The following is a 10,768-nucleotide window of genomic DNA, read 5'->3' on the forward strand; positions in this document are numbered from 1 at the left end:
TTATGTTAAGTGTCATGGAAAGCCATGAGAAAAAGCAGAAATAAGACATAGTTTGTGCAAAATAAATGATCAATGGTAAGATGGCAGCAGTAAGATTACTCAGACAATTTCAGTAGAGAAGTTGGATGATGATATTCACAATGGAAGTGGTAGAAAAAAGATTTGGAATTAAAAAATAATAAAGCATTTATTAATATTCCTCATTAAAATTGTCTTTATCGGTGCATGGTTGCAGTACATAATGGTGAAATTCCTCATGAGGAGTTGATATAATTATATAATACATCTTACTTTCTTTTTCCACCCCTTTCCCTCTCCTCTTTAACTCCCACATCTCTTGACCTCCTTTGAATTAGAGAAAGATCTACCTCTCTACATCTTATTATCTCTATTTTATTTTGCTCTTTTTTTATAATTTGGGCTTCTCCTATAAGAGAGACCGTGTGACGCAAGCTTGTGTGCCTGATTTGTTTCCCTTAACATTATGGTCTCAAGGTCTACAAAGGGACTAAGTTTGTCCTTTATGCAGAATAGTTCTCCATAGTGTATAAATATCAAATTTTCTTTATTCATTGTTTGATGGACATACGGGCTACTTGTTCAGTCACCTAATTAATCTTCAACTTGTTTCTTCCTTGCTACATGATAACCTATTCACAGGTTCCTTGGATTAGGATATGGACCTACTTGGTGAATTAGGTCAAGTTATGTTAAAAAAATAAGAAAACAATGATTTATTCAATAAAAGGTATAGACAAAGGGTATAGATAAAACTAAAATTGTGAAGGTGAATGATTGATCTCACATCTTATACAAATATAACGACTAATGTATTAAAATTTCTGTGTTAAAAATAAGTCTTCCTAAGAATTAAAATATTATGAAATAGTATATACTAAAAATTCAGTAAAAATAGAAAGCACAAGGAAAATAAGTGATTTAACTTTAGTTCCTCAATGCTACATCAATACTGTATGAAATGTATACATAAAAAGCATAAAAAAGGGGCAGACAGCAAATAAAACTACTTGCAACATAGAGTCACATTAGGATCTTGTGTACTATTACAGTTATTTCACCCCAGAGAAACTATTTGGTATTTACAAATGTGTTACTTATTTATTTCACTTGGGAGTATATCCTCAAAATGTATCCATTTTCCTATGAATGAATCTAATTTCTCATTCTTTATGGCTGAGTAATATTCCATTTTATAGAAAAACCACATTTTCTTTATCCAGTTTCCGGCTGATGGGCAAATGGGTTGTTTCCAAGTTTTAGCTATTACAAACTGTGCCACTACAAACATAGGTGTGCATACATCTCTGTGTTATGGTGTAGGGAAATTGGGAAAGGCAGGGGGAAAATAATAAGGGAAAAGAAAAAAATAGGAGAAAATGAAAAAACATAAATAAAGTTTTTGTAATGGGGAGGGTAGGAGAGGGTGAAGGGAGGGCAGGGACAAGGGGAAAAAATGAGAACCAAGACCTGTCATGTAAAGGTACAAGATCCCAGTAATGAATGTAAGTGTACTGTATACCTAAAATGTACCAATAAACTCAATGAGGAAAAAATAAAAAAAACCATAGAGTCACATTATATTTTCAATTTATAAACATTATTAATAATATTTTTAAAATATACATATCAGAAACAAAAATTATCAAAGAAAACAAAAAAGTGGACGAGTCAAAATAATAGTTTAGCCTCACCCATAATCACAGAAATGTAAATACTATCATAAAATGTCACAACTTAGTTCTGAAGTTGGAATTTATTGCTTAATCTTAACTTCACCAGTGACAGTGAAGAAACAGAGTATTTTCAAATACTCCTCATAGATAGCCATACACATGTATATATAATGTTTTTATGATTACTATTGACCTGATAATTACAACTAGAAAGACATAATCAGAAGTACTCAAATGGGAAATTAAAAGAATTTTAAAAATGGAAACAGGGCTGGGGATTTAGCTCAGTAGTTCTGCCACCTGCCTCGCAAGCACAAGGACCTGAGTTTGGTCCCAGGTACAAAAAAAAAAAAAAAAATGGAAACAAGCTATAATTGTTTGGCTAAAGAATTTTCTTAAAAATCTATTGTATATTAAGCAATCAGGAACTTCATGTATTTTGCCATTAATCCATAAAGTAATACAGCGGACTAATATAGATTGATATTTGCTTTAAAAATTATATCAGACAATAAATTTAATGAGGTAGAAATGTGTTTGTGGCATATAATTACTGAAATAATGAGAAAATACACTCCCTTTTTTATTCAATAGTCATCTTGCACCCTCTCACATTTTAGGTACTTGCCTGTTAGTAGCAAAGCAGTACATAATTAGATAAAAGGCATCCACTTACCCAACTTGAACTTACATAGTCAGGGAATAATTGCAAGTATTTGAGAACAGTGTGTGTGTGTGTGTGTGTGTGTGCACGCGTGTGTGTATACAAAGAGGTTAGTAGACATATATGTTTCTGGTTTCAAAGAAATGATAACACAATAGCAACACACACACATCTAGAACCCTGATCTTGGCTTCTAATACCATTCTCCAATAAAAATAGTCATAGATTCTTAGAGGAATGTGACAGGAACTATACAAAACAAACTGAGAATATTTTATGTTACCAAGATATGTGAAGATTCTGTATTAGAGAAGCACTTAATTCAGCTAAATGAACTTCCACTGGCCAATACTAGAACAATTTGAATAATAAAGCAAATAAAATGTTTAACTTTAGAATTCAAAGAATAAAATGAAAACTAGGACTCCATTCTGATGCAAAAAAATGATTCAATAAATTAGTAAATAGGATAAGGAAGACAAGTGAGTAAGAATTTTAAGTAATTGATTATAAATGTGCAAGTCTTTAAATACTCCTATGAATGCTATACTCTTTTTAAAGAGTACTGTGTGGAAATTGAGAGAGAATAAGTTTACAGTGGAGAAATCTGACAAACTCCACTCCTGCTAGATGAACAAAGTCAGTACCAACCATCATAAACTGTGTTAGTAGTATAAACACTGCTCCTCAAGGACAAGATCATCTAAAATATAAGAAGTGTGAGAAATTGTCAAAGGAAATGTAAGGAGATATCACAGAGGTCATGAAGTATTCTGGGTGAATCTTGGAACAGAAAAGGACATTAGCTAAGATCTAAGGAGATAAGAATAAATGAAGGGAAAGGAATAAATGTGAGAAAAGGAAAAGATGGAAGCAAAGTCTCTGTAAATAGGGAGGGGTGGAGAGGTTGAAGAGAGGGCAGGGGAATGGGGAAAAAAATAAGAACCAGGATTCTACGTAAAGGTACAAATTCCCAATGATGAATATTATCATATTGTATACTTAAAATACACTAATAAAATTAACTGACACAAAAAGAAATAATTAATAAAAAGAAAGAAAAGCAATTGAAAAAAGAATAAATTATGAATGTTAGTTAATAATCATGTATCAATATTGGTTTAATTATTGGGACATGTATCCCATACCAAAATATATTACTCATAATCAGGGCTACCGGTGTTTTGTCAGATGAAAACTATATTGGTTTCTTAACGTTTTCTATAAATCTGAACTATTTTTAAAAAGTAACCAATTTAAAATATAATAAAATTCCGTTTGGAGAACTTCTACCAAATGGCTTAAAAGTAATTATTAAACAGACATAAACATAAAAGTTTGTGCTCTGTTTTGTGTCCGAACATAATCGAACTAATTTTTGGTGATTCTGTATTATCTGGATGACAGCTATACTTGGCGACTGTCATATGACTCTGGTCCTGGACTATCAACTATGTGAATGATCACTCTGACTCAAGAGATTGTTTAAAGCAAAAACAGCTGATGTGATTGAGGTGTATCTGACTTCCTTCAGATAGGCTTGTACTAATTAAAAAGAAAAAAAGAATATATGGTCTAAATGATATAGTCATTGGTTAATTTTTATTATTTATACAAATATGATTTCTGCAATGACATGTGAACATCTACATTTATTAAGGTTAGTCTTTAATTTCTTATAGCATAAAAAAGTTCAAGTGAGCTCATGGCCCAGCCTAAGTATAGAGAGATTACACTTGCAAAGACATTGGATGGAACATTTATCCAGTTCTTAAAATAAATGGAACCAAGGAATACAAAATGAATGAATTTGCTGAACTTTACTCATATTTGCATCAAATTACAGCTCTGACCTTTGAACAACTCATTAAAAGTAAGCGCTGAAGTAAAAATGCAATAAAGGCCAGTATTTTTTAATTGCTGGTATTTTACATAGAGCATGCTGTCAAATGTTTTGGCTCACCAGAATATTGGAACAGGTTAAGATTAATCTCACTGTTAGAAAATACACAATAGTGGCAAATGAATACTTTAAATAATAGTGCATCACCCTTAAAATATAAATAAAACTGTCAAGTAGAAGACAAATTATGAAAGTACATCTTTCTTCTATTGAATTTAACATCCAGAGTTTAATATCAAAAAACCAGTATTATACACTAAATCAAAGTTGGTAATTTAGATTTTAACAATTGAACACTTTTGTTTGTACTTAATTTGTTAATTATTTTTGCTTTATAGTTTCTGTAAGAATCATAAACATAAAAACTGTACTATGCTTTATGTCTGAATATAATTGAACCAATACATCAAAATGTTTTAAAAACTTTTGATTTTTTGAAGGTATTTGAATATAATTCACACTTGAGAAGTACAGTGCTAATGTCTCAGTTGAAGTATTTTCTATTTAAGTGATAAATATCATGCTTCTGCTTTTTAAAAACAACTCTGCCTAATTGTAGAGTAATAAGAGCAACAAATTAATCATTTTTATTTCAAAGCTTTTCACCAACTACTAATATAAGACTAGATTCGACCAGAATTGTAAAATATTTACACTCTAGTTCAAACTAATTCTTAAAACTTCAGTGCTCAGAGTTTTTGACATTAATGGCATTAAACAGATTTGGATAAATTCCCTCAAGGAAATATAATCCATTTATTCATACGAGTCAGTACGTCTCAACCCAGCTGCATACCAGAGTCACTTAAAATGCTCAAAAAGTGCTGATGCCCAGTCCTGTCCTGAGCTATTTTCATTAAATTAGTCTCATAATGGAAAGTTATATGGCTAATAAGTCCTCCCACTATGATTCTGAGCACTGGAATAGAAACTCCACGCGGTATCTCTAATTTCAGCCTGCACGTTGTTGTTACAGAAGATGTTTTTCAAATACCGATGCAAGTATGATGAAACAACCAAAGCAAAAATGCCAGGATTCAGGTTTAGTGGGTCTGTTGTGGAGTCCTTTGCATGAGAGTCTTTCTCAAACCTACACAGATGATTGTAACATAAAGTGAGGGCCAAGGATCTAAAAATTCAGACCAGAGCACCCGGACCATATTATTTAGGCTCCTATAAAATAAGACACAGCAGGCCAAATGTGTGTGTTATACTTAATGTAAGAATGTTGCTCGTTGTATTCTACAATGAAAGAGGTGCATACCCATATTTATAGCAGCATGTTTCACAATAGCTAGATCTTGGAAACAGCATATCTGTGGATCAACAGATCAATTGGTAAGGAAAATGTGGTATCCATACAAGATGGAATACAATGAAGCCATAAAGATAAACTTGAGGCATTCATAGGAAAATGGATGCACTTTGTGAACATATATTAAATGAAATGTCTGACACAAGCATAAATATCACATGGTTTCTCTTATACTGTTAAAGGACAAACTCTCTACCTCCATCTCCCTTTCTCTCCCTCCCTCTGTCTCTCTCTCTCTCTCTCACACACACACACACACACAAAATAGGAAATAGGAAGAAGTTCAAATATTCCCCCAAATAACTATTCCATTGATTCAAAAATATTTTAACACACGTTAATTTGTTTCATTTATACTACTAGTTTCTCTTAGTTCATTGAAAAGGAAGTTTTGTGCTTTATCTGTTAGTTTCTCTATAAGAGTCTTTCTGGCCTAAGTCCTGTACTCTGAGTAACTACTTAGAAGATAAAAATATATAATGTATTAAATATTGTTATGCTCATATAGTTTTGTTGTACGGTTTTTCATAAAATGAAAACCCCAAAAGAGAGTAGACCCTGTAAGAATTAAGAGTTATGCATCTCCTGAAAAACTTTTATTTTGGTTAGATTTTTGTTTTTGTGTTTCTTATTGTTTTGCATGGACACTCATTGGTGCTAAAAACCTTGCAGGCAAATTCATAATCAGTGTTTAACAAACATGACCCATAGTTTGTTGACAAACTTCCTGCTATTTTTACATCCTATTTCCTCTAGTTGATTTGCCTAGTTTCTGAAATCTTCATTTGGCTTTTGTATCACAAGGTACTTTTTTCATTTCTACAATCTTTAAAAAAATAGTTCTGAAGCCATGTTAGATGGGAAGGAAAAGAAAGAAAAGAGGAAAGAAAACAAATTCAAAGATTTTTAGCATATGTGTGTGTGGTATGTATGTCTGTGTGTGTGTGTGTGTGTGTGTGTGTGTGTGTGTTCTATTTGGATAGACTCTAAGATTTCCTTGACTGATTTCACAGGAAAGTCTGTTTGCAAATTGGGTAGAAGTGTCCTCAATAGAGTTGAAATTGTGTTAGAAATGCAAAATAATAGCATAAACTTGATTGACTACCTTGTGGTATTAAAGTTAATTTAGACAATTTTTAGATTACTCCCAAATGAATTCCTGGAATAGTAGTGTGGGCTTTTAAACAAATCAGGTAATATTCCATTATGTCAATCCAGTCTTCCACTCTGTAGGAAAGTACTCAAATTGCACATTCATAATTTAAGAAGATATAATTAAATAGCAAACCTTAAATTAGGAGAGGGCTTAATTAAGTGGAACATTGTACTGCTCAATTTATTCATTATTCATTCAAAGAGTATTTCTTGGGCACCTACTACAGACCAGAGGCTCTATGTTATGCACTGGAAATCTAATGGTAAATACAATATACAAAATCTCTATTCTCGTATAATCTACTTTAACTGGAAAACTACAGATCTTGGGAGAAAAAAGCTATGGATAAAAATGCATAGCATTAAGAAAGAGTAAAGCAATTGCAAATGTATGGATGGTGTTAAAAATAATATGATCTGAGAATTCAGAACAGATTTCTCTTGTGACTAAATTTGGATCAAATCCAGAGGAAAATGAATTATTATTAAATGGGCAATGCATACATTGCTGATGGGAATTGAGAAAGAAATTTAGAAAGGATGTACTGTTGTTGAAAGTCAATAATGGAGTAAATAATGATACAGTAGGAATATTACATATATAGTTATGTATATGTGCATACATATAGTTAGTTTACAAGCACAATCAAATCAGCTCTACTAATCCCATATCATTATTTCTCAAGTCACACAAATACATAACATGAATCCATGCACTCCCTGTTGCCACTACTGTTAGCCAATTTCGATCCAGTTAAAACTCTTTTTCACTCATTTACACTTGTTAAAACCTGAATTGACCACTGAGGGATACAGGTCATACCTTTCAGAATAGACATACAGTAAATTAGGAGAATGTCTGAGCAGATTCAGCTGGGGAATTCCTACAGGGGAGAGGAGTGAGACAAGATGAGGACTCTGTGAGGGTCCTGATTTTCTCTTTCTGGTATTCAACCTGCACTCCTATTCACTTGAAGTTTAGGCTGCAAGTACTGTTCTGAAACGTTTACATAGAGAGAAGTCAAAAGGCCCTCAAACTAAATTAGATTCTCTAAGATTCAGTACAAGTTTCAGGAGGGTATGATGATAGAATAAGTCTCACTGGCTGTGGTCTAATAATAGATTATTTGTGGACAGGATGGGCTTTTCCACACAAAGTGCAATCCAGACTATCCAGAGGATGAAAATATCTATTTCCCTGCATTCTTCACTGGGCTGGCTGACAGAGAGCCCTGTTCAAGAAACTGAACTCTTGTTTATTTTCTAGATCACTCACACCTCAGTGTCTCAGCCCGAACATATGAGCCCCTGGGTACAGTGATGCTGATGTTAGTGATAAGGTAGTCAGCTCTGATGCTGTTCTCTATTTCTAGTCCACCTCTTACCTTCACTGCTTGTGTCTCCTGCACATAACACAAATCCAGCCACTCTTCCTCACGGCTGCTACTCTCTCTCTCCAGCATCCATCTCCTTTCATTTGGACTATTTCAGCCACCTTCTATTTTCTTCGTGTTGAATTGGGCGCATTTCCATTCTCTCAAAATGACAATATAGTTTTGGTGAATGGTATTTTTCTTGGTTGTTGTGGTCATTAATTTAGGCTCGAGACTTCACTGTGTATGTGGTTGCTTTGCATTGCTCTTAGGAGATCACTGAATTGTTCACATGCCCTGGCTATACATTTTCTGCCTACATTTGCTGCCCATCTCAATCTGCTCCTGTCTTGTGCAAGGTCTTCTATTTGCTTATTGTTAGTTCCAAGCTCTCACTGGCCTCAGATTGCCTCTCTATTAGGATGTTACTCATCCCACTCTTCGCCTGATTATCTGTTTAATTTCTATTAGCGATTTCTTCATCTTATAATTAAGGTTGCAATCACTTCTGTTTATATTTTGTTTATACATCATTTTAAAAAGAAACTCCATCACTGTATCTAAATTTGTAATGCCATTTATTATGCTAAGGGCTTGTTTAATATTTGTGACATTTACTAAAAATGTCAGCTTTGTGAGGACATAGAAGAGATTCACCATAATAAGCTAAGTTTTAGAGTAGAGCAGGAGCCAAAATGAAGATGTGTGTGTGTGTGTGCATGTGTGTGTGTGTGTGCGTGTGTGTGCACATGATGCAAAAGTATCTTTATTTTATTTTGGAGGTGGTGGAGAGCTACTGGAAGTTTTTAAGTAAAGTGATAACATGATCAAGTTTGAATTCAGCAAGAACTTTATGATTTCTCAATGCAACATGATTGGAAATGTATATGGTCAGAGGCCAGGAGATTCAGATGAGAATACTTAAGGGTAAAATTAGAGCAAGAATATATTTAATACAGTAGAATGCAGTGTCAAGAAGTGGTTAAGTTCTCTGGGAAACTATAAGGCAAAAATTGATGATTTGCTTTTTATGGCATCCACATTTGGGAAAAGAAGAAAAGGAACCCAATTGGATGGAAGTCAAGTTGTGGTGCAAACACCACGAAGGGCTCATCTGACTCCAAAGTGAGTTTTGGATCTAGAATCACCCTCAGACTTAACTCCTCATAGGGGCTCTCAGGTTGAAACTTTCTATCCCTCTATCAGTCACTCATTGAGTGTAGCCTGCCCACATGGATGGAAACAACTTGAGCAAGTGTCTCTTTCCAACAGTACCTGAAGGAAGCTGATGGTGGAAGACTGGAGCATGACAGGAAGTAGGAGAGGTAGTGGCTTTCATGAGACTTCCTAGACAGCACGTAAGCTGGGAAGAATACAGAGATATGTACAGGACCCTGGAAGAAATGAATGAATGAAACAAACATGGCTAAGATACCTATAAAAAGAAGAGTCTGCTAATGAGCAGATACAGAAGTAGTAAGCATGTTGCTATAATAAAAGCAACTGAGACAAAAATTAGAAGAATGTAACAAGAATATTGAAGGATCTCAAATTATAAAACACGATGTTTGAAAGAAATGAGAATATTTAGCCTGGGAAAGAAAAAACTCCAGAGTGAAAATGGAGAAGGAAACAGCACAGGATAATTTTAACTGGAGAAATGTCCTGGGAAGAAGTCATAGATTTGTTTTGTGTAGTATAAAACAGTAGGTAACTCCCACTCAGCATAAGGAAAAGACTGCCAATAGTCCTCCAAACAGCTCATCAGGACCGGAGTTTGAACTCAGGGCTGTGCACTTGTGAGGCAGGCGCAGTGCCACTGAACTACATCCCCAGCCCAACATAGTCTAACATGTAATTACAGTATTCTGCAGTATGCAAGACACAAGCTTCATCTTGGATAGAGACTGACTTATTCTTCATATGAATGCTATGAAATGGAGTACACTGTGAGATTTGATTAAATAATTTACCACAGTATTACATTTGTGAGAGTTCTTTGCAGCCGGAAATCTTTGGTGAATCCCGAGGACACATCTTTTGGGAATGAACATTTTGTGTTTATCTTGTGACAGGGTCAGTTCATGCTGGCCTTTATGTAACCCAGGCCAGCCTCAAACTTGTGGCTATCCTCCTGCCTTAGCCTAACAAGTGCTGGAGTTACCGTAATGCAGCACCCTGCCTTGCAAAAATGACCTTTTTTCAAATTCACTATATTTGTCTGGTTTAACTCCAGAATAAGGCCTGTTATGACAACAACAACAACAACAACAACAACAACAAAGAAAATAAAACACCTTTCCTGGGTGTTTGATTGGGACCAGATATGCTGCACACATTCCATAAATTTAGTCTTCAATATATCCCTTTGAGGTTGACATTATGATTATTTTGATTATGCAGAAAAGATCACTTTTAGAAATTCAAAAATATACTCAAGCTGGATAGTTAAAGCCATCATGCCAAGACCAAATCTCTCTCCAAAGCATGTAGTCTTTTCTGCCTTATAAGAAGACAGCGATTTGCCATCACCTTTACAGAAAGGAACAATAAGCAAAAATACTGCAGTATTCTTTGCAGATAAAGTTAGGATTTCAAAGGAGTGTATAACCCTTCTAGGAAGACTTCAGTGGCACTGTAGTGATGGAAGGCTTTTTTTTTTTT

Source organism: Fukomys damarensis, unplaced genomic scaffold (genome assembly GCF_012274545.1).
Source record: "Fukomys damarensis isolate Sample0158 unplaced genomic scaffold, DMR_v1.0_HiC HiC_scaffold_24, whole genome shotgun sequence".
Classification (NCBI taxonomy): domain Eukaryota; kingdom Metazoa; phylum Chordata; class Mammalia; order Rodentia; family Bathyergidae; genus Fukomys; species Fukomys damarensis.